Genomic DNA, 24,887 nt, shown 5'->3' on the forward strand with positions numbered 1-24,887 from the left:
CACACATTTACCACTTGAGTGGTTAGATTCTGAAAGGGTGGTAATTAAAAAAGGAAATATTTAGGTTAGTAGGCCTAGATTTCTATAAAAGGTCCTTGCTTCCCCTTCTCCAGTCTGGGCATGTGGCAGATTTTGCTGCCCTGTCTCTGTCCCTGTGCCTCTATAGCAACATTCATTTGGGATGAGGAAGAAATGATGCTGTCAAGCTGCTCGCTCTAATTTAATTTCCTGGCATGTGGCGTTTTCCTTTGTGAGAGTGACACTGAGACTGGTGCGGATGCTATGGTGTACTTCGCCCCGACAGCTGAGGGAGGGGCTGTGCACTTTGGCAGCCAGCTGAGAGCGGCGTAAGGGTGGCTGTGCAGCCCGCCCGAGGAGAGGACTGATCTGGATGGAAAACCATCTCTACTTTTTTGGTAGGAGCAGTGTCCATGTGGATTAGGTCCCTGCCCCAGCTGACCTCACTGCCTCACGTGCTAGCAGAAGGGAGGCAAGACAGACACTGGGCTAAGGGCAGGGCCTTCCACCGCTTTTGGTGGCTGTCTGCATGTAGGTCAGCTGGGTCTAAGAGCCAAAACACACTGTGAGGAGTAAGCGGTCATAAAGATTTGACAAAATTTGGTCAATGCTTGGACTGAAGATTGAAGAACCTGACAGCACAGTGTTTATTAGATGTTCAAAAGTCCTGCTGGCATGGCAGCGGGTTGGACCATCCTGACATTTGGATAAAAAAAACCCTAACCCACAAGCAGAGGAAAGGCTTTTTCATGTCTCATTATCTTGCAGCAAAAATGGGCAAGAAAATCCATTTCTCTCCTGCATCTTGTCTATATGCCTCTATATATTTGTTTCAAAATTCAAATTTTCATCAAAAAGCTTATCATAGGGTGGTGCTGGTCAGGAGTCCTGCTTGCTGCACAAAACCTCCATGCCATCCTCGAAGAGCAGTCTGCCTTTCCAGCTCCCTGGTGCTCAGCCTGCTCGCTGGCCCCAGGCGGTGAGCCACAGTCGGGTCTGCTGGGCTGGGGCCAGCGGGGTGCCTGCGGGGCCACCACAGCCCCTGGCCCTGAGCCTGCCTCCGCTGCCTCAGCAGCAGCAGTGCTGCATCTGGGTGAAATGTGAGTTTCAGGTTTCATGAGGTGTTCTCAGGCCCGAGATAAAATGGCATGGCTGGGGCTTCCTTTCAACAGGAGCTACGGTGCTGGCTGGCGAACGCGCATTTGATGGGCCACATGTGGCTCCCAGGTGCATCTGGTGCTGCTGCACGTGGTGCTCAGTGAAAACCCCCAGCGAGGCTGAAGCGTGGCAGCCAAATGTGTCCTTGCCTCCTTCCCTCCGCTCTGTACTGCACCATGGGGCAGGGAGGGAGGGCCAAAAGCAGCAGAGGAGACAGTGCCGAGCACCTCGAGTCTCCTCCCTGCTGAAAAAAAGGAGCTTCCTAAAGGCAACAAACTGGTGTTGCAATATTCCTTGCAAATCCCAGGATGTTTAAGGTGCTCTCAAGATGGTTGAATATCGGGCTGATGATACTTTAATGCCTGTGGTCAGAAAGGTCAGATGTTTTCAGCTGAAGATGATAGGCTGATCATATGGATGAGTGGAAAGTGAGCAATGAAAGACCTGGACCAGAAGAGTTTTTTAGGTGTTTAGTGAGAGGTAAAAGTAATTCCCTCTCCCTAGGGCAGAGGAGCTCATGGATGCAATTACCAGTGGTGAGTATGTGGCAGTGTGCCAGCTCAGTTTGGGCAGGCTGGCACGCTGCCACATGGAAGAGGGTCAGCCTGTCAGCGAGTCTGCAGGTTGCATCCCAGGATGTGCAAGTGTCCAGCGAGGTGCCTGGTGGAGCAGTCACCCATGTACCTACATGACCTGAAAGAGGTATCACTTTGCTTTGTATGTGCACACTTCCATGGGACAATAGAAGCCAAGAGAAAAAAAAAATAGGAAGAAAAAAAGGAAAGCAGAAAGCGTTATGAGGTTTCTGGTTAGCCTGGCCCAGTACTAAATGAAAAACCATGGTAAAATATTCATTATTTGTGGGAAGTTATAGTTATATCATGCTTTAACAGGGAAAAGAGGGAAAACGGTATTCTTGGACACTGTTGAAAACAGGCTGACATCCCTACTGCTGTTGTCTGTGGTTCCTGCATCCCCCAGGTGCTCTTGGTACACAGAAGCTGCAATGATTCCCATGGAGCTGTATTGGGTCCTTTGGAGCCAGGCCAATTCATGCCAAGCTTTTCATACTGTTCATGTAACTTGCAATCTAAGGCTTCATTTCTGATGAACCTGCTGCATGAAAAGCAGTGTATCAATGGTGGTGGTTGTTCTCCAATGAAGATTGCTTTACTGCTGGGGAAGTTCACAGAGAGTTGCTTACTCTGGCTTGCACACCCTGGGCTGACCCAGGGCACACCCACTTCACATCTCTGAAGCTACACAGATGCTTCATGCTTTAGAGTTCATTCATGCTTTGCCAAAAGACCACATCCAGGCTCTAATGATAATAGATTTTTAGTGCAATTATTTCAGTTCCAGAGTATAACTCCACGTTGGTGGTTGATGTGGTTCTTCCTCATGCCTTGTAGGTGGGGAGAGATGGGGAGAAAGAAGAAGAAACACACAACAGGTTCCTTTATTTAGGGTTGTACTGTGAATTAACATTGAGGCAGGTTCCTAGTGATGGACCTGAGACAGAGGTGCAGTCACTGGTGGAGCTCAATGATGCCCATCCACTCTGCCCTCAGCCCTCCCCCCCGACAGAGGGCTGAGCATCCTCGGTTGAGGTCAGTCTGTGGTCATGAGCATTCCCAAGGTTGAATACTGGCACGGTGGTAATTGGATCTCATCAGGCTGCTCACAAAGGAGTTCTTCTTTGTAGCAATTATCACTGGGGGGGACAAGATGGGACACACACACACACACCCCCCCATCAAACCTGAGGCAGGGCATTAAAGTAAGTGCTGATAAGTTGGCAGATGCTGCCGGATCAATGGCCGTATCATGGCAGGGAAAGCAGCGACAGCCCTCTCGGAGCCATCAGTCACTGTTGTTTTGGGTAAATGCCAGCAAACAGAGTGAGAGGGGAGGTGGGGGAGGGAGACACCAGCCTGCTGGGCCACTTTTAATTACTTCAGGTCACATCAGACAGAGAACTGCCCACCGCGATAGATCAGTCCCGCTCAGAGGGCTTGCACGCAACCCGGGGTAGCAATCAGGACTTATGTTCACGCAGCCCCTTTTATCCAGAAAAAAACCACGACAACTCAAAGCACTGCCACAGCCAAGTGACAGGCAGAAGCATATTGTGCACATCTATGCGTCCCCGTGCCGTGCAGGGCTCCCCTGGGCTGGAGCGGCGAGGGGCATCTGTCTGACAGCGCGCGCAGTGGCACTACACAACTTTCCGGGCAAGAGGGAGGGGAGGGGAGGCTCGGTGGTGTGATGGCTTCCCTGGACAGGAGCCAGAGCATTAGCACATCTGAGGTAGGGCTCATGTGTCTCCACATGGTTCAAGTTGTTTGTCACAGCCTCCGGAAGGGGATCTTGCCATCGCCTCACTATTTTTCTCCTCAGCAGTCGCCCACTTCGAAGTCATCAGTGGGGCTTGTGGCAGCATAAGTGCTCTGCGAAGCTTAATCTATGTGGGGGCTTTTGCACCAGCAGCAAGGTGTTGTTGGGGGAATCATCGCTGCCTATCTGTACTTCGCTGCCACTACGAATTCCTTACAAGTTCTTAAAAAAAAAAAATAAATAAAATACTGCCACCATATGAATAGCTTTATGGCTGAATTCGTCACTGCCATATATGAAACTCATACAAGCCTTGGTTTCTTCACACACAGCAGTCTCCTGTTGACTTCACTGGGAACTGCATTTGCATTCAGGTCGCAAGGTCAGGTTGTTAATTATGCAAACTCACCTGGGCCTCCTGAGCTCAGCACAAATTCAAATGGACGTGTGCCCTGATGAAACTATGTCCTGCATTGCCCTGCCATAGATTTCAAAATACTGCTTTCCCTGGTGGAAACAGCATTTGGTGTTTCTAGAAGACTCTGTTGGTGTGTGGCTCCCCTTACTTTCTTCTCAGTGACGATCCTGATGTGAGGGCTTCTGTCCCTGCCTCTCTGCTTCTCCTTCAGCAAAGCTGATCTGATTGCTTGTGCTTCTGGGCTTTTGACTGTATCAGTGACCTGATCCAGGCTCAAATAATAAAAAAAAGGCAGAGTTGGTTTTACAGCGTAAACAATTTTACCCAGAGATGATGCAGAGATGCAAAAAAACAGAGGGAAGAAGGGTAAAAATTATTTAAACTGAAATTTTCCACCATAATGTTAAATTGCAGCGGGAATCAAAATTAAAGGGCTCATCAGCCATGCCAATGCAGACTAGCAGAATTAGGCATTGTTTCTGTTTCAAATCAAAGGTGTGTATAGTCCAGGGGTACCAGTCCAGCTTATATAAAGGAGAAGCCTTCATTATAAATCCGAGAGGCCACTTTAATGAGCTGGTTTAATCTGACGTAGTTTGACTAATTGTGGAGGATTTGGCACAGGCGCTGCCGCGCTGCCTGGGCGGTGCGATGTGGCAGTGTGCTGTACCCCCCACAGCACCCGCGTGCCCCTGGGTGCCAGTGCCTTGTGTGGCCGTGTGCCCCACAGCTGCTGCAGGGGTGCCTGGACCGGCAGCCTTCTCACTTGCCCCATTTGACTGGGGTGGTTTTATCTGCTCTCCCTATTCTCCTCGTTTTCTCCAGCTGGCTGGCTCCAGCTAACAGCTTTGCATAGAGGGGTTTCAGGAGTGGGCAGCTCGTTCCTGAAACATAGCAGCTCTGAATTACTACCAACATGACATTCTCTCACCTGAGTTGTGGAGTTTTCCTCCTGTGATATTCCTAACAGTGGCTTCTTGTGCTACTCTCTCATGCAGGGGGACAGCCTTTCTGCTGTAAACACACTGCTTCCCCCTGTCCCCAAACACCTTTTAACTCCAACAAGGTTGAAGCTCATCATTCGTTTTTTTCTTAGGCTGTCAGGCTGGTGCAAACAGAGCGATAGAAAAAGAAGAAATTTTAGTGCCCCCCTAGACTTCCCGTGTAACTTCAGGATGGTTATTATAATGGCAGAGCTGAACTAATACAGTAGAAAAGTTGTTTTCAAATATTCATTGCTTTCGTTGAATGATTTGCATTCAAATATTCCAAATGGTTACTGCTCAACAACAACTCATTCTTCGTTTACTTATTTGTTTGCTATTTGAAGATCTACCTAAAGGGACTTTTCTGGCACAAATATTAGGGGAATGGCTGTTCTTTGTAACAATGCCCCTGTTCAGCTGCAAGCAGAAGTATTTGAGCATGTTCCTCGTTGTTTGCCAACTGCTCTTCTTCATCTGTTATTGCTATTATTGCTATGGCTATGGAGTCAGAAGGTGTCAGGTAGGATACAATCACTGCATGTCTGACCTGGGTCAGAGCTGTTCTGACCTGCTGAGTTAGGTGATGTTCTGAATCAGGATCTAGAAGGCATTATACAACTGTAGGGGAAGAAGGATCCGCTGTGAAGATCTCCCAGGTGAGAACTCACCTGCTTGTACAGGTTCCAACATCAGACCAGGGAAAAGACTTGATACCAATTGGTGGGAAGAATACTTAGGGGAAGAAGAGCATGTACAAGCAATCACAGATACAAAGGCTAAAATCAAATTAATTAAGTCAAATCAGGGAAAAAAACCCTTAAAGATCAGCAATTGATATAAGTAGTCCTGGGGGTAAAAGAGGCTTGGAGGAGGAGGAGGGGAGATTGTTAGTGGATGCGAGGACACTGAGAAAGTGATTGGAGTCTTTCCAGTGGAATACAAATATTTTCCACTTGTGAGTTGAAAATTCACATAGGTACTCCAATCTGCAGGGTGTTCATTGGTTGTCCCAGTTTCTCTGGTAAATTTATGCCACAAAAAACCCCAAAACATTTGTCATCCTTCTTTCTCACAGTCTCTGCCTCAGATAAGGGGGAAGGATGGCCTTCAGATTTTTCTCCTCTGCCCCCTCTCCTCTTCGCTGCAAGTGTCTGTCCAGGTTGGGGCTTCCAAAGATGCACATCTCTCTCCTTGCGGGGCACGAGACAGGCATTTCAGTCTTTGTGCTCTGGGCTGCCAGAGCCATAATATTTTTTCCAGAAGTGCTAAATTCTTTCCAGAAGTATTTAAAACAAGCAAACAACTTCTTTCTGCTGAGCGCTTTCTGTATTACATAGGACCAGTGGCAGCTTTTTAATGACAAATATTTCCTAAGGTTTCTGTTCACGCTTGGACACAGCAATTGCATACAGAAACTGCATTATGCATACATCGAACCACGCATAACAGCACCTGCTGCTGCTCCTGCTGCTCCTAAAGAGAGAGCAAGTAATCTCTTTAATTATTGGAGAAGAATTAAGGCTTTGATTTGTCTTATTGCAGAAACATAGGTATTTCCCCCCTGCAGGCTGGGGAGGAGAGGCTCTTTGCCTTCCTGTTCTGCTGCAAGAGGGGCATAAACCATCAGGTGGGTGGCCCCCGCTGGCAACACCCGAAGGGTCCAGGCATCGACAAAGCACCCCTCCATTATCTATATGAGATTTGACACCCGTGGGTTTTATTCCACACTGGCAGCACTACGTGCAAGGCAGAGGGGCTGGTTTGCTCCCTGGGGCTGCAGTGGAAGTGATTCCCTCAGGTGCCATGGGTGGCAGAGGGGGACAGGCGGAGGGCAGAGTTAGGCTCTCTCTGGGAGCAAGGCAAATGCAAATGGCAGCAGGATTGTCTGGGCGCTGCTGGAGCCCCTTGTCTGCAGGCGTGGTGCACGTTCTGGGCGCACCGGGGAACCACAGGACCACCGGCGCGTCAGCTGTCTCCAGCAAAGAGATGGGCTTGTCATCAAGCCAGCACATCTGCTTCTTTTGCCTGGGAGGAAGACGTGGTGAATCAGGGCTAGAAAATAATCATGGGGTAGTTGTCTTGATAAGGATGTTGTAGCATGTTATTAGGAGGACCTTGCTGGCCACAGGCTGCAAAGTCAAGCTCTGAGGGGGGGCGCAGGGAGTTAGAGGAGCTCTTGCAGGACTTGAGAGGGTCTGTTGCTAGTCGTCCCCCCCCCCCCCCCAGTTAAAGCTGGACCTGCCTGGGCTGTACTGGTCTCCTCTCAAATACTATCAACATTTGGTTAGCCTCCTTTTCTCAACTCGCCTCTCAATCTCTTTACTTCCCCCTTCCAGACCCTTGCCTCCTTGTCAGTGTTAAAGCAAGAGGAGTGCAGGCATGGAAGAGAGCAAAAAAGATCCTTTCCCTCCTTTCAGCTCCCCACTGCCCTCCCCTCCCTCCTTCCCTTCCCACAAAGGAGCTGCAAGTATTCCTCTGCACCACAAAAAGGACCTGCCAAAGGGTCTAGGACAGAAAGGGTTAAACTCAGACAAGCACTAGCTCCAACACAGTTAATCCATATAAAGCTCATGGATTTCTCTGCAGTGATCTTTGTGGTTGTCATTTGCATTTTTTTCCTTTTGTGAAATCTTTTCTTCTTTCCTTTTACACTCGTATGCATGCAGAAATTAGCATATTGTACCGAGAGTGGGAGATGTAAGAAGCCGACCCCCTGCTGTTCAGCGGATTGTGCAATCTGCAGGCGGCATCAATTTTTCAGCAGTTTTCTCATTTCTCATTACAGTCAGGGCACCGCACAGCTCCCGATTCAACACAATCCCTAGTGGTCCTACAGACAAGCATATGGGCTGTCGAATATCCGTACTGCTACTTTCATAGCATTAATATCCTTGTTTATGCTTCCACCGTAATTAATCCTGGTATTAATATAGTTTGGGCTTAGCTTTACTAATTATGTATGGGCTAGCAGGATAATTGTGTCAGCAGACTCTGGCGCTGCTACTTGACAGCAGTTTGCTAACCTTAGGAGTGGCGCATAAACACTTTGGCCGATCCTGCCTTGGAAACAAGGAAGGTGAAGAGACGAGGAGGAGGGTGGATATGGCGAATCTATGTCTGATAACTATAAATAGTGTTTTTAAAATAGGGAAATTTCACAAGCACAATAAAGTTGTCCTCGGGTATCAAACTCCATGGTTGTCATAGTGATGTGTGCATTATTAAGAGGGTGTTGTTCACTCTGGCATCTAATCTTATAATGAGGACAGCTCATTATCGGCCCAACAAGAGTTGCTTTCCCCACTGACCGCATTGCAGCTTGGTGGGTGCTTGGGGCTGAGAGGAACTTTTTCCCCGTGCTCCTTCCTTGCCCTCCATCCCACCCCACCCCGAATAACCTCGGCTAGCTCTCAGTGTGGCGCACCACTGTGCAGGACTGATGGACAGCCAGCGCTAGGCAAGCCATGTCCTGATTTTCCTGGGGTTTTGAGCATGCCTGTGACTTTAATGGGTACAAAAAATTACGCTCTGGCCACTTTAGTCTCTTAGGCTCTCCATGGCCCTCGTGTTCATTAACATTGCAGATTGGGAGTTTAAAACGAGCCGTTGGTTTGCTTTTATTTCTGCACCTGTTTCTGCTGCCTGACTGTTCCCAGCAAATATCCTTTGCGGGGTCAATGACGCCCCTTCGCGCCAGGCGCATGGCTTAATGGAACTTCCTTTGCTTATCATTAGCCACTTTGCATTTTTATAGAGCACTATTAAGCAGGATGCAGGCTTGCTTTTAATTCCCTTCTGAGGTTTGTACACAGCGGTCGCATCCCTCCCCCGCTCCCCAAACAATCCAATTATCACAGTTTGTCACACAGGCGCGGGTGACCCACTCACCACCTGCTCCGCTGGCGGGCCCAATCCTCTGGGATGGCAGCCAGGCAGGGGAGTTGAGTTTTGCCTCAGTGGGACCCTTTACATGGCTTTAAAAATCATATATCTGCTTTTGTCGGCAAAACCAAAACCAGACCTGAAATCAGCTGTGAAATTGCATTGTTTGAAGATCTGGGATATGAAAATGGCTTAAAAGAATGTCGTTCTTCTCTCTCCCCCTCTTTTTTTTTTTTCTCTCTTTTTTTTTTTTTTTTTTTTTTTTACCCCAGAAATGGATTGATGTCTAGACAGGCAACCTGTGTATTGTTCCAGCCAAGTTCGGTGAACCTGGCAACATAAGGATCTGATCAGTTGGATGGTCTGAAAAGTAGAAGTTAACGGGAGCGCGGCTGTCAGCCTCCCGTACAGGTACGCATGTGGGCGTGAGTGCTGAATTAAGGATGTGGTTAAATGTTACCATCTTCAATTGGATTTATCATGTGCCGATGCATTTTCCTGAAAAGGCTCCTAAATCTTAACCCAAAGACATGGGTGAAAATATCCCTCATGCCTTCAGTTAGTTTTGGAGCAGCCTCTTTGAGCTGTGCCATGAAACGCCCCCCAGGTCGGGCTCTCCTCAGCTCAGCCCTCCCCGTGCCATTTCAGCCCCTTCCCAGCGGAGCCGGCTCTGGGCCGATGGCAGCCCCGGGGTGCCTGGCTCCTGCTTGCCAGTGCCTGGGCCGCCATCACAGAGCGTGGTACCGCGGGCCCTGCTCCCGGACCTATTTTTTTAAGTTAAAGGGTCACTTGCTAAAACACAGAACCAGTCCTAACACCAGGAATGTTCTCCCAGGTCTCCTTCCCCCCAGGCAGAGACTGCAGTTAGACATGACAGAGCTGTGTGCTCTCCATGCCCTCAGACCCTGGCATTTTCTTTGCCCAGCAGCAGGGCTTTGGGAAGGGTAGAGCCCGGTCTGAGAGGCAAACGCGTAGCACTGGGCTCATGTGCCCGAAGAGCTGCTGAATCCACAGCTTGGGTGATTCGCCTCCAGATCGCCGAGGGTGAGCTGTGATCTGCCCAACAGAGAGACAGATCATCTAAGTTCTCCACTAAGCATTAACAAGAGATCTCTTCTTAGAGAGACTTCTGTGTGTTTACAATATGCGTAGGGCTTCTCCATGGCTTCCTTCCAGTTGTATTTTCTTTTTTCTTTTGGCCATTGTATTTTAACTGAAAGTACTGGTGTCCCTCCAGTAAGAGTTTGATACTGTATGTTCTCTTTGTCACGCAAAAATCAAAGGGAATTTTGCAGGTGGCTGGGATAAATAAATAAAACAAGGGGCTGGCAGAGGCCCTCAAGGTATAGCTAGAAGGTTCTGGATTACTCTGTCAGTCCACAGGAGAAATCCTCCAGCCCCAAAGCAGTCATCTCCAAGGAAAATCTTTGTGTTTATGTTTTTAGAGTCCAGAGGGGATTTGGATGGACTGTGGAACTGTATGAACTGTTTACCTTTCCACCAAATTCCAAAATTCCAAATTCTGAGATCCAGATCATCTGAAAGTTATGTGGTGTTTAAATGCTGGACATTCTTTTCAGTTCCATATTGTTTGAAGGCCGAGAGTCGGTAACAGGGAGCAAAATAAGAGAAATGTTTTAAATATGTGTGACTAGTAAATGGATTGACATTTTGTCTTGTATTTCAAAAGGCTTTTTCTACTGGGAAATTAGTCTCTACTCATAGCGTTGTGATAATCCGCTTATAGTCCAGTTCATCAATATCTTAAGTACCCACATGCTTTTCCTCTACAACAAAGTAACTTTGTCATTTACGTGCTGGTTGTCAACCATCTCAAGTGAATTGCCGAGCAGAATATGGGTGAGTTTTAGCCAGCTGTGCATACTTTAATAGCATAGACTAGACAGGGCTATCGGTAAATATATTTTCCAGTTACCAGGAGCTTGTTAGACCCCTCGGACTCCAACTACATTGCTCTCTACCCTCAGGACCTTGCAAGCAGACACTGTAGGGGAAGGAAGAGGCTTGGAGGAACATAGGCATCAGCATGAGTGGCTGCTCAGCAAAGGTCCCTTGGTAGGATGGAGAGGAAACAAATTGACAGGATAAGTGATAAGCATTTTTTGTTTGTTTCATTCTTGATCAGCTACATCAGCCTGCAAACTTGGTCCTTTTGGATTCCCTGAAATAGTGGAACAAGTAAGTCCTCAGTTTTTCATGCTGGTAACTCAAATATGACAGAAACTGCTCAGATTGCTGTGTTTTGAGTAGAAATGGGGAGGATGAATCTACTGGTAACTAAAATACAACCTGAGACCCAGAAAGTGCCTAAACTGCTGACAGGCAGAAGCTGAGAGAGCGTATCAGGGAAAGGTCATTGTTCAGAAACCCTGTTTCTGTTCTTTCTAAACATCTGCTTCTGACCACTGTCCGAGAGGCTACTGGGCTAGACAAACCCTTGTTCTGATGCATTATGATCTTTCTTAATCCATTTTAGGATGTACTGTTGCATTCCCAATGCTTTCTAGCTTTGTGGCATTCCCTCTGCTGCAGGTAGCACTGCAGATGCCCAAGCAGAGATCAAGGCCCTTGCTCTCCAGCTCTGTGAGTCAAGAGGATGAAAATTCATTTCATCCCCCGTGGGGACAAAATAACTAATGAGGAATGCTGCTAAGAGCTTGCCCTGTTACTCTAGGGTCTTGTAAAGGAATCCTAGGGAACTGGGGTGAGTATTAGCTTGCTTTCCATCACTGCCCTGGGTTACTACAAGGGAGACACAGGGGAGCAGAAACAAATGGAGCATGGGATTTTTTATTAGTGCATGAGGGCTGAAACTACTACTCATGGTGTATAGTTTGAGTCAGTGAAGATCTAGGTTATCTGCTGCACCTATATTCACCATTCATAAATAGCTGACAGCAATTACACTTAGTGATGCCATTGGAAATCAGAATTGTTATGTCCTCCCTGAGTTTGTAAAAGGATCTTTTCAACTTTAAAAGCCCGAATTAGCAAACCAATTGTTCATATGTGTTATTTTAAACACTTGCTTTAATCCAGCCCCATTCCTCTAAGTGTACCTCAAGCTGAACAAGTAGGAGAGTGTTTTGCTCAGCTGGACCTGGGTGACTTTTCCAAGCACTGTTAGGAATCAAACAGCTGGACTTATTTTAATATATCCAAGACTGTAATGTCTTTGTAAGGAATCCGGACTCTGTTAAAGTGCTGGTTAATGAAGTCAGTTGTAGGAGGAGAATTCCAATTTTTGAGCAGTTTCTGAGTTTTTCCATTTGTTTTCATTCCTCCCTTCCAACTTGGTGATGGTGGTGGATGAGGAGGTGCCCAGCTGGGAAATGGAAGGGCAGCCAGGTTATTGGGTTATTGACTCCTGTCCAGGGCTGTGGATGACCCCGAGTTTTCCTTCCCAAGGGCCTAGCAGAAGGTAAGCAGGGCTGCTCAGCACCCCATTTAGCAATATATAGTTTGCCCTCTTTTGATGTACACTGAATAGGTGAGCTCACCCACCTTTTTTTTTCACCACTACACGACAAGATTTGTCACACAGCAGGAGTTAATCAAGTCTGTGACAGCACCCCAGTATTTTCTCTCTCATGGAACTTTTCTCATGGAAGGTAATTCGCCTTAAAGCATTTGTGCTTCAGCAAAGCAGGGAAGTCACCAAAAATGTCCCTTCGGCAATTCCTGCTCTAAGCATCTGGACCCTTTTCAGGTGATGTCAGTAAGGGTAGCGAGGGCCTGGGTACCACTTTATCCTTTGGTCTCTGTGGCACAGAAGGCTCTTGGTGATGAGGACCCACTCCTGCACAAGCCCCCAGTTGTGCCAGGGGTGAACTGAGAGATCGGGTCTTTCACTCCAAAGAGAAGAGGTCAAGATGGAAGAAGCAGGTCTCTGATGAATTGCATGCTAAAGGAGATCCACATTCTGCCAGTTGCGTGATTATATGCTGGGACATGATTTTTTAATGGAGAGGAAAACCAGACATTTTGACAGGACTGAGTTTTGCTCAGGGCTATCTATGTGCTGCTCTCACTGAAGCTCCTTGGCCAAATTTGACCCTGGTTTAAGAAGACACAAGTCTGCTGGGGCATGATGGAGCCAGGTTTGATACTGAGGTGCAGCTGAAGACAAATATTGCATGCTGTCTCCTGTCAGAGCAGCGTGAGGAGCCCTGTGAGAACCTGGTTATGAAATACGACTGCTGCCCTGTGCTTGTTTGGCTGGTGAGTATGCAGATTTAAAGAAAAAAGTTGTGGTTCTCCAATTGATCTTGAATTCCAGGGCTCTTCTTTTAAGCTGGTCTTGTTGAATACACTCCCTGTGAATAAACTGTTATTGGGGATTTACCTGTTCTGAGCATCAGAAAATCTCGAAGAATGTTTAACTTTCATGGGCATAGCATTTTATTGAAATATAATTAAACAGAGAAAGAAAGGAAAAAATACCAAATGGAGTAATCTGTAATAGCATTTCACCTCCTCCAATACAAGAGCAGAAAAACTTCACAAAGTTCTTGGATGGGGATCTTACCAGAAGGGATCATGCCAGTGCAGGATGACATTTCCTTCCCTTTGGTGATGGTGCTAGATAGAGCTTTGGAAAGCACTAGTGCTCTAGGTGCTGCAGCATTGCCATCATAGAGTTATGGATGGAAATTCTTTCCATTTGTTCAAAGGTACTTTTGTTTGAAATGCCTACACTGGTGCTGAATCATCTCTCTGGAAGACTTCAGTTCAAGGCTGAGGCTGTGTTGAAGGGGGCACTGTAGTTAGATGCAGGTGAGCTCAGCTGAACTGCAGGAGGGTATATATCTCACCCATATTAGCACTTGGCCCATACTAGAGGGAAAGTTAGATTAGGTGATTTGATAATCAAATCTAACCAGCTACTACTTTACTAATAGGAGACAGCAGGGTTGTGAGTTAATGCCAAAATGTCAACAATGACATCTTCCTCAGAAGACCTCAAGAAATGCTGGAAAGAGGTTCTAGTTCCGCAGACTAGGTTTCACATACTCTGCACATGTGAGGCAGTCCCACTGAAGTCATAGCGGTCATTCTTGTATTTGGCCCAGATGTGTTTAGCTGCTTTGGTGGACTATAAGTGTAACATTATCATGAGATGGAGTTTGCATGCATTTCATGGAAGAAAAAATGGCCAAGTCCCTTATGACCTCAAAGAATGGGAAAGAGAATGGTTTGGGAATATGACTGGGCTCTTCCCCATGCAAGGGCTACTGTATAACAGTGCCAGTGAAGCCTCTCGCCAGCTCGTGTGGTAGTTACAGTTCTCTATAGGTAGTCCCACCTAACTGTTTCATTTAACTGACCTGAGCTAAAGGATCCTGCAATAACGGTACTGCGCAGTAACACCCTTCATTTATCCATTAAACTCACCGAATGTTGCCAGCTTCACCTTACTCAGCATGGCTTTGGTACCCTGTAAAGCTGTATGGGAAGCTCATTAGAGATATATATATATATAATATATATATATAATATAAACTATATAAGCTATCATCTCCTGAGAGGTTCAAAAGGTCACTGGGCAGTGGCTAGTGGCTAGCTGCCAGCTATGGTAGCTAAACGAAGTCATTCTGTCTCTTCCAACAAAACTGACTCTACCACCTAATTCCCTCCATCACTGAGCAGCCAGTCACTGAAAATTAATTTAAGCCTTGCCTGTCTCTGCGGGGCCCAAAATGAAGGTGTAGAAGGCAAAGCTGTTCGCTACCATTGCACGTAGCAGCCTGTTTCCTCCTTGGTTTTGAGAGAGTGCTTCTTTGGGTTTTTTTAGGAAAAGTTAAATACGACAAAAGGGTGTGGAAAAAAATTGAAATCAAGCTGCCTGCAATGAACAAGGAAATAATTCTGAGAAACACAGCAATTTAGGTATTAAAATCTTCTTTCTCCATGAGAAACCCCCCCCCACCATTAAATCAGGCTCAGGTACCTTTGCAGAAGATGATTGCCAGTTCAGGATCTGTTCAATGTGGAAAAGTACAAATGTACCATTTTTAATCATGATAAATAACTTCTCTTTTATCAAATCATCTCTGCTGGAAATAGTTTCACTCTGTGCTGTAACGATAATTTGCGCACTTATCATTTGGTACCTTCCCAAGACAAGCAGTCAGCCATGGGATGTAATTTAACAACTTATCAACCACAGGTTCATCCAGCCTTTTCCAGCCAAAAGGGCATTTCACACTATTTAAGAGACTTCACCATATATTGCCATCAATTTAAGATTTCACCAGCCCCTAGTCATTAAAATTTTCCACTCAGCACTTCACTTTATAACCCGGGGATGTGGCTGCTGAACAGCGCCAGCAGGCCCACTGAATTATCTGCTCTGTGCAGGTGATGGGATAATTACCAAAAGGATGCAAATCACTAAGTATCAAAGGGAGCAATCATGATTAGCTGTACGTGTCATGTACAGAGGTTGGAAAGGCATGGTGAGGGAAAAAAAAGGGGTATCTGTGGCATGCTAATCCCCCTCCTTGTGTGTTTTCAGCTGGAGGTCTCTCTGGGGTTGTGTCTGTGGAGTGCTCGGGGGGGAGGGGGTCAGGTATCTGGCTCGGTGTGTTGCACACGCTGTCTCTGTTGAATCTGCAGTGGAGAGGCACGAAAGGTTAGCAAGGTCCCACAGTTCACTTCCCTGCAAACGGCTGTGTCAGGTCCAGGTCTGGAAGAGCCCTGGCTTCAAGGTCAGAGCACATCTTCATGACTACCGCAAAGGTGTGTGCTATGTTGTTAAAGCCGGGTACGTAGGAGTTGTGTTCAAGAGGAGCAGGCAGTTATTTTGGTCCTAGCACATGAGACCGTTAGTGCACAGGCTTTCCTTCATCTTGTGCATCTCCCTAAATCCCTCTGGGGCTTGCAGCAGACCAAGAACTGGCTCAGCAGCTCCTTCGCTGCTTTCTCTGGTTGCCCTCTGCCAGAGGCACCTGGAGAACTTGTCTGCTACTTGGCAAGGCAAGGGGAAAAGACCATGTGGAGAGGCAGACTCTTCCCAGCTAAAGAAATCCATCCTGCAGAGTTATACGGGCTGGTGTTTTGTGGCAAAGGCAAGTAGATGTTGATGGAGGAGGACGGCAGGTGATGTCTTGGGGCTGGCAGCAGGAGTGAGGTCTAGTGGATCTGCTGATGTATGTTAAGATCTGCTTGTGCTGTGCAGGAGCTGCAGACAGAGGCAGTTCACAAAGAGCCTGCAGGGAATTTACTGATGTCATCGTGGTGGTGGTGGCAGATATACAAGAAACTGGCTCTTGCCTTTACTCTGTGGTCAAAGACGTGAAATGGGATGACTGAGGAAATCCTTTTAAAAAGCTAAATTTTTAGTAAGATTTTATTTTTTTTATATATATATTCTTCATTATTTGCAGCCTCTGCAAATTAGGTCTCTGGGGGTGCAGTGCTAGGCACACCACTGCACAACTCAGTACGGCTGGCAGGCGGCTAGCACGTAGCTGGGAACCCCCTTTTTAGAAAGTGCTCTTTGGTCCCTCCTTTGCATTATGATCCCAGCCTGGCCGTGTGCTTGCTCTCCTCCTCTCATACCTTCTCCCTGGTGGAAGGATGGGGAATTGGCTGGTGCTACGGAGAGGATTTGCTAGAGTGCAGGATGAGCGCTTCCCTGTGTTTAGGGTACGGTGCTTTGGGTGAGTTGGCGTGGGGTTTGGGATCCCCTCTCTGCTGAAAACACCTGCTTGTGGGAGTGTGAGTTCTGCTTGGATGGCAGGCTCAAGCCAAAAGAAGTTAGAGGGAGTACTGGATGGGACTTACCCACCTGAAGAAGGTTTTCCCTGTCCCAGATTTCTGCAGCAGTGACCCTAGGCTTCCATTACAGTCAGCATACACATAACAGGCTTGGGTCACAGAAACACAGTCACAGAAGGGTCAGGGTTGGAAGGGACCTCTAGAGGTCATCTCGTCCACCAACCTGCTAAAGGATTCTCTCAAGTAGGTTGTACACAGTCACATCCAGGTGGGTTTTTAATGTCTCCAGAGAAGGAGACTCCACAACCTCCTTGTGGCAGACTTCTGTGTTGCAACGTGAATAGTGAGATGAGTCCTACTTATTCCCATTGGGATAGATTTTACGAGACTGGGGACCACCCTGGCCTTTCCAGCAGCCTTACTCTGACAGCCCTACCAGCTCTTACCGGCCCTGTTGTTATTTTAAAAAAAAGCACCAGTGCAGTGCTTTCTGGCCTCCTGACAAACCCAATCAAGCCTGGCTGGCTATTGGAGCCATAGATGATTCCCCAAATGTCTGCTAAAGCCTCACTGCAGCATCCCCTACTCCTCCCAGGACCTGCGCTGCTCATGGCTGCTTCCTTCCTCTTCCTGCACATTAAATATACACATTAAAATGAATTCTAGGTGTATTTTTTCCAGTCATTTTTAATGTCGGCGTGACTTTTGAGCAGATCATTGTGCACGGTAACTCGTCCAGACCTATTAAAGCAAAAGCTTACAGTGCATCACAATCTAATTAAAAAGGTTGCAGGATTCCCAAGCCTCCTACCGCTGCTGTGGTGCGGGAAGGCATGCAGAACTGAGATCTGAACTGCCTGGTGGCACACAGCACCCATGTCCCTGGGGTGCCCAGCACCTCTTTTAGTCATCGCGTCGTCTTTTTTGCTCGGTGCACCTCACCTCTCTTAAGGCTCTGCTGCCTCACACGTAAGCAGTGCCTGGTGTTTTTACAGTTGGGTACAAGCTGTAGCAATCAAGGAGGGGGTGAGTAAGAGGGCTGGCCGCGCTCCAGCTGTTTGCCACTGGCACACACTAACATGCTGATTTGGGGACCGTCTGACTGTTTGCTGCCATTGCCTTCTGTGGTGACATTTACTGCTGGGTGCTGGAAGATGTGTGGGCTAAAGCCCTGCCTCACCAGAGTCCAGTGAGTCCCTTTCATTGTTTTGCTAGCCGACAAAGCGACCCTGCCATTGAATTGGTAAAATGCCGCTCACCTGCTTGAGAAAGGAGGAAAAGCCCAACTACCAACTGTAATGAGTATATTCCTGGGTTTACACCTGTGTAAACATGAGGAGAAGTGAGACCAGGCTTCGTGTGACAGTGCTGGGAGAAAAGTTATGGCTGAGAGAAGACTTTAAAAAGATGGCTATGAGAACAGTGCTCTGCCTTTGCAGCCAGGATCATTATCTCTCATTGCTGTAACTTTAGGGTAGGCTGCTCGCACCTGTGTAGCTATTCATCTTCCAGATGGCTTACAGGTGCTATACAGGACTGGCATTAATGTCTGCTTGCATAAGGTATTAGGGAAGGAACATTTACTTGAAAAAAAGAACAAAAACAACTTCTCAAAATGCAGGATGACTCTGCTGCCACGTTATTAAAATGCAGAGATTGGTCAATGGATTTTTTGAGCCAGAACCAGATTTTCAAACGCTGTTCACTGAAGAAGGGGGCTAGGCTTTGAGGAGGTGCCCCTTCTCACCTGGGTAGGTAACCTCCGGGGCAGGGTCTTTGCCAACACTGGGCACTTTGCATCACGTGGGGGGCTCCTCGCAGCCAGAGTGTCTGTTTTACAGAAGCTAGTGGGTATTTTTGAAGTCTGATCTCAATTGTATGTCTTCTTAAAATACGTCTGTGGTGTTCTTCGGTGAGGTGTGGAGACCTGGGGACATCGCTGGAGAGCCTGGGGGAAGGCTCTCCACTGAGCACAGCTTCCCCAGCCCGGAGGCTCTCCCCATGCTTTTTCTCCGCCCATGTGAATGAGGATATTGTTGCACAAGCTCGCGGTCCTGGGCTGTATTTTGGATTTGTAGAGGGGACTCCTGCTGACTACGCTGCAATGATGGTGTTCAGTCTTAGAGACTTTATGGGGGGAGTGTGTGTATTTTTTGCCAGAAGTCCTGCAGGAAACCTAACGTTTTCTTGTGGCTCTCAGCCTCCTGGGAGCTGCATTAGGACTCACGGACCTGCTCTGCTCCCGAGCGAGCACAGCGCAGGGCACTCCCTCCCACCTGCTCTGTGTTTAGTGTCCACTGAGCAGCTTTGTACGTGCAGTGGATGAGGCCCCCCTGTCCAGCCAGCCGCACTCGCCTCCACAGCCCAGGGCAGCTCAGCAGGGCAAGTCAGCATGTCCCCCGGTGGCAGGAGACCCCGGGCTGCACCAGCACATCGCCTGTTGTGGGTGGCAGCTGCGCGTGGAAAGGCTACAGCAACAGGGCATGCAGAGACATTTTCATTCTATAAAACCTCGCAGTTGCTGGCAATCAGTGAATTCGGGAACTTCACAAGCCAGAGGCTGCAGCCAGATCCCCATGTTTAATATCTGCCAGTGGGCCCAGTCTCCACGAATTTGTCTAATCCCATTTTTGAACTTTTTTATAATTCTGATCTTTGCAACATCCTGTGGTGATGCTTGCATCTTTACTTGTTTTAAACCTGATGTCTGAACATACCATTGGATGGTCATTTCCCTTCCTGCCAAAGCCACTTGGCTTCACCTCATTCCTTCAAAGAGGACTCTGATGCAGCACCATAAATCATTATGGCCAGAAAATATCCTTTTGAATCCCACAATATAATTTCAAAGCTCTGGACTGTGTGTGGTCTTTTAAATACAAAATGTGCACTTAAAAAATTGAAGGGTATTTTTTTCCCCCCAAGTGGTCTGGAAAGGAGCAGATTGTCCTTGGACTGTTTGCAGAAGCCAGAGTTCAGCATCTGTCGTTCGTTTGTCTTCTCCTCACCTCCAGGACTGATGATATCCTGGAAGGCAGGAGTGGGACAGGGTTTGGAGGGGCTGGGGCAAGTGGCGAGGTTTTGAAATTGCTAGCAGTGATGTTTTCACATCCAAAAGATCTCTCTTCTCCCATCTCTCAGATTTTTCGTGCTCATTTTTTACTTTCTTTGACCAGAGGCCAGCAAACATTGAGCAATGCATATATATTTTGCAGAACAAAACTAAAGATTGGTTTCTGGTACAGGGCAGATGCAGTCTTAGAGCATTATTAAAGTATCTATATCAACCCTGCGTGACAGAAGGGAGGAACCAATGCTGCAACTAGCTATGCAGAAACAATCCATTTCCAAAGCTAAAAAAAAAGAAAGAAAGAAACAAAAAAGCAAAGCTTCCACCTTTTGAAAAAGAAAGAAAAGAAAGTGAAAAGGAATCTCAGCAACTTTCAATTTGGTGAGCATTTTTTGAGATCTGAAATAAAGTGCTACAGGGATCTCAGGATGGAGCAAAACGTGGTTCACTAGCCAGAGATTTCAGTAAAAGACTGAAATTCAGTGACCTCTGTGCTCCTGAATGTGTTGAAAGATTAAGAGCCTGATCCTGTGCTACCTGGAGATAGTGGGACTATTGACTTGGTCAAACAAGGGTCAGCCCTAAATAAAGGATTTAGGTCCCCAGCAAAGCAGAAGTGCTGTCTATAGGGTATGGGCAAAAAAACTTTGTCTAGTCAAGCAGATCCTGTTGTCCTGGCAAGAAGTCAGAGCTCATTCCTGCAGGGAATATCCCTTTCCTTGCTTCAGGAGAGCAGTTTCCCAGGGAGCGTGGCTGCCCAGGAGAATAGCCATTTGCAGCAGGCATGGAAGTCTGTATCTACTACAACCATCCCACTATGGTGAATCCACATTTTATTTCTACCTAAGTCATCTGCTGCACACCCTTTTAAACCAATGAAGGGGGCCATGAAATTTGCCCTTGCGTGGATGGAGTACAGCATAGCGAGCAGCTCAGAGGAGCCGGGCAGGGAATGCTGTAGCTGCCTGCCTTTTCAAAAAGGAGCAAAGTCCTTTTCTCTGATACGCCACACTGGACCCTGACGGTAGCGGGCTATTAATAACAGCAGGTCACTCCAGGAGAATGCATGGGAAGGATGAAGCTTATAGCATACGGGTTTGCACATCGAGGGATGCAGCAGTTAGTTAGCCAGAGGCTGGCTTCATCTGGGTCTCTCTTTCTGAGCTCACAGGCTTTGTCCTCATAAATATGTGTGCTTCTAACAGGCTGTACCAGTGGTTTTGGTCACTTTGGGACTTCAGCCTTGAGTTGTGCAAAACTATGGACATGAACTGTGCAAAACTGCCTATAATGATTTGTTAAACCAAGAAAGAAAAAAGAAAGAAATGTCACCATCCTGACATCTAGCCTGGTGCATGAGTTTGCCCTGAAGACAGCCATGTGTACACTTCTCTCTGTGTCAGAGAATCTAAGTTAATTTATTTGCTGAGCTATTTTTTATGCCAAGGATAACAAACCAAAGGGCTTCCCACCCAGCACTGATTCTGTATAGTGCTGTCATGAATGTGGACTGAATTTGCAGAACATGATCTTTATTGTGTTTATCCCTTCTCTAAGTAATATCTAGATTAACAGTTGAGGTGACAGGCCATATATTCCATAACATGCAAATTATACATCAACATAGTCTCACCAAAATGGATTCCCCTGTGTAATGGTTGAGTAGCATAGATGGGCATTAGAAGTGAATATGGCTCTCTGATAGAAGGCAAAGCCCACCCTCGCCCCCTTTTTAATAGAAATGGATCTGAAAATGACATTAGTTTTACTGCTGTCCTTAAGGCTAAAAGGAGAGGCACATGTGACTCTTTGGTCTTTCAATTAAAATGAACTTTATTGCAAAACGTTTGTTCTTTTGTTGTCTTGCCAGCTGGGTGGCTTCAAGAGCTTGAATAATACATGTGCGGCATTGTATAGTAATTGTTCCCCGTCCTCAAAAACGCACAGATTATGAATTCATAGATTGATTGTGCAGCTGACAGTGGCTTTGAGCATCTCCAGAGTTAGAAACGGACTGAACACAGTGCAGACTACTTGTATACAGCTTCAGTGAATCCAGATTTTATATTTATCCTGAGCTTGAGTTGGCAAAAAAAAAAATACATCAGCCTCAAGCCTACTGCAAAGGGTACAGCAAACTGGAAGGGTGTGAAGCCCAGATTCATCCTGGCTACCCTTAAATAAAGGGAAATCTAATAAAAGTGCCTGATTCAAGAGCACCACCTAAGCTATAGCACCTACAGCCAGTGGAAGTGAGACCACTCTAGCAGGCAATGAGAGCGGGATGAATCACCCTGCAGGACCTGTTTATCTGTCTTGGGAGAAGAAAAATAGTGCTTTTAGGGTGACTAGTCAGTGATGCAAAGTACAGGTAGTGTGTGGGTTGACACGCACCTGGGCCTGTGTGTCTGAAAGTGTTCAGGTCCAGCCAGAGCGGACCACAAAGCTAGGGAAGTTTCAGAGTAGCTGCTGTTGTACGGCTAGGACTGCTCCAACCTGGGAGGAAGAGCAGCCTCACAGCTGGAGGGGAGAAGGAAAGAGGGAAAACAGCGAGGTAAAGGCAGAGGAGCAACTGGGAATAATGAAGGTGAGTAAAGGAAGGAAGAAAGCACAAAAAAAGCTAGAGCAAAGAAACTGAAAAGGACACAACTCTGCACTAAGAACACTTTATAGTGGTGTGTGTATCTGCAAGCCTGCTCTGAGCAGTGTGTTTGTTCCTCTCTCAGCAGAATGCATTGGTGCTTCAGTTCCTCACCGCTGAGCGGCTCTAATGAACACCCCTCTGTAATCTCCTAAACACCTCCCATGGCTTAACATATTTGTAAAGGTTTGTTTAGAAATGAATAGATCTGCCCTAACTTCAAAATACATCAGTGGCAGGTAGCCTCAGGACCCCCTGTATCTTAAACAAATCCCTGGTGGCAAGCCAGATTTAACTGTACACAAAAGCAATGTTGGTTTCTTTTTTTTAGGGCACCGCCTTTACATTCAGCTAGAGGAGCTGCAGCCATCTACAGCACATTGCCCCGATGTGAGCCCAAAAGGAACAAAGGCGTTTTCTTCACAGATGCATTCGTCCCTGCGCATCGTGGGTGCAGGCGTCAGCTTCGGCGCTGAAAAGCATTTATATTTGATTACTCTTCTTTTAAAAGAATGTCACTCTCAGAGAGAATTTCACTGCCTCGGGGCACAAGGGAAGGATTGTTTTGGCTGTTTTGAATTGAGCGTTGGCTCTTTGCGTGTCAGGGTACTCTGCTTCAGTTTCCCATTTGTGGGCTCTTTGCCCTCGTGCTGGTGTCTGTCAGCAGACCTCCCTGGTAGTAGGGTAATAGTGGAGTGGATTAGTGCCATCTTTCAGAGGGCTTGAAACTTTGACAGAGTATTTCTTTCTCTAAAACAATGAAGTTATGGCTGCAGTGAGGTCCTGAAGACCTGGCAGGTATTCATGGTACAAAAACCGGACATTGACATCTCGTTCCTAAATCTCATTCTGACCATGTGAACACAAGTGCTTCACGAAGGATTCCTTTAGGATGGACTTCGCATCCAAAGGAGTGAATTTTGCATGGAGAGACCAACTTCTGCTGCCTCTGAGCATCAGGGATAGGCGAGGTGTGGGAGGGTACGGCACTGGAGGACCTGCAGCCTGTCTGCTCTTGGCTGCTTGACAGCCCTCGAGGGTCACTGTCTCTGGAGTGTGGTTTGGAGCCACCCCGGGTCACATTTCGAATGAGGGGCTGCAGGAATCTCCTGTGCAGTTCCCTCACTTCTCTAGCGCTCAGATCTGAATCCCAGAGATCTGAGGCTTTGAAGAAACTACCACCCATGTGCAACCGCATAAATCCACAAGGTTACTGAACTTAAGAAAGCTGCTGCTGCTTATCTGTGATGGGAGGTGGTTGCTTCAGAGTGAGGATTTGCTTATGCAGAGTCACTGAGGAAGACTTAATCTGAATTAACTAAATGTGTGAATTCAAAGTGGATTAGCAATGCCACATAAATGGATGGATTCCTTAAATTCTTCTTTTTTGAATTTAAATGGTCCTAATTTGTTTCAGTGTAATTATGAAAGAGAACATTATACAGGTCTTTAATGAGATATAACTTACTGACCGTAAAAGTTAGTCTGGGTTAATTTTCTTGTGTCTCCCAGCAGGGGTGAGATTGGAATACAGTCCTGAATTTGTCTTTTGTAGGAAAGTTGTATTGTCTTTACTGGGGATTTTAGTAACTGATTCTGGTAATGTAGGAATCTGTTTTTATTATGATTATACCATTTTTAATCTTAGGATATAAAAGCTCTGAATAAGCAATTAATTAATCCTCACCATGTCCCTGTGAGGTTGGTAAAAGCTTTGTAACAATTGCTTCGTTTGTTGCTGTGCTATGTCTGCTTTTAGTGTGGAATACAGCAAGGCAAAGCAGTGCTACAAGATCTGGGAGGGAAGATGAGTATCAAGTCTTTTTGAATGCATGGGAGGGATTAAGCAAGAAAAGAAATGTTACTACCCGGCTTAGAATTTGGTCAAACCACCATGATGCACTCACTAGAAAATGTCAGGGGAGCTTTAGCAATCAGGGCATCTGCTTTATGTCTAACCAAATCCACAGCACGTATAACGGTACCACACACAGTGAGTGCACTGTGGTGGGGAGTGGCTTAATAGCAGGGTGTAAATGTCAAGGATTAAAAATAATTTATCTGATTTCCTTTTATTTGGAAATAGGATTTATCTTTTTAAAATTACATTTCTTAAAAAAAACCAAAACCAAAAACAAAAAAACCCAAACCCTCTGAGATCATGACTGCTCTCTGAAGGCTGACTCTTCATTTCCTTAACCTGCTCCGTCGCTGTTGCAGCGCAACGTAGTACTCCTCACAGTCCCTTCTCTGTACCAGCAGCTTCTTTCTTTTCTTCAGTGGACAGTTTATTTTCTACTCAATGCTAAGTGTCATGTTTGTCTTTTACTTCTTTAAACGAGAGCAAGCACTGTGGTTTTGTTCTGCTCCTTTTCCAGTGTCTTTTTGCTGATCTTCTCTGCATGTATCTGAAAGGTCAGGTAAACAAATCAATACAGAAAAGGACCTCCTGCCCCTTTTAACCTAACCTGTAGGAGGGAGGGAAGGGAAATTGCCAATTACATGAAAGGAAGCTTTAAATATGCTTGAAAAAAGCACAGTGGGAGTGAGGGTTTGGAAGGACAGGTGTCGACAAGACCGGTCTCTGCAGTTCACAGGGTGCCTTTATGAACTCGTGGTCTTCTCCACAACAGC

General features: G+C 46.6%; 1 protein-coding gene and 1 long non-coding RNA gene across 6 annotated transcripts in view; both read left to right on the forward strand.

Annotated features, from left to right (window-relative positions):
• Nucleotides 1-24,887, forward strand: part of KIAA1143 — a 102,583-nt gene that overhangs the window by 37,473 nt on the left and 40,223 nt on the right. The gene's annotated exons all lie outside the window — the stretch shown is intronic.
• On the forward strand, nucleotides 9,226-24,404 carry LOC308063301. Its single transcript, XR_013927913.1, has 2 exons — nucleotides 9,226-10,998; nucleotides 22,585-24,404. It is a non-coding gene; the product is annotated as an uncharacterized lncRNA (long non-coding RNA).

The sequence above is a fragment of the Falco punctatus genome (assembly GCF_963210335.1).
Source record: "Falco punctatus genome assembly, chromosome: 4".
Classification (NCBI taxonomy): Eukaryota; Metazoa; Chordata; class Aves; order Falconiformes; family Falconidae; genus Falco; species Falco punctatus.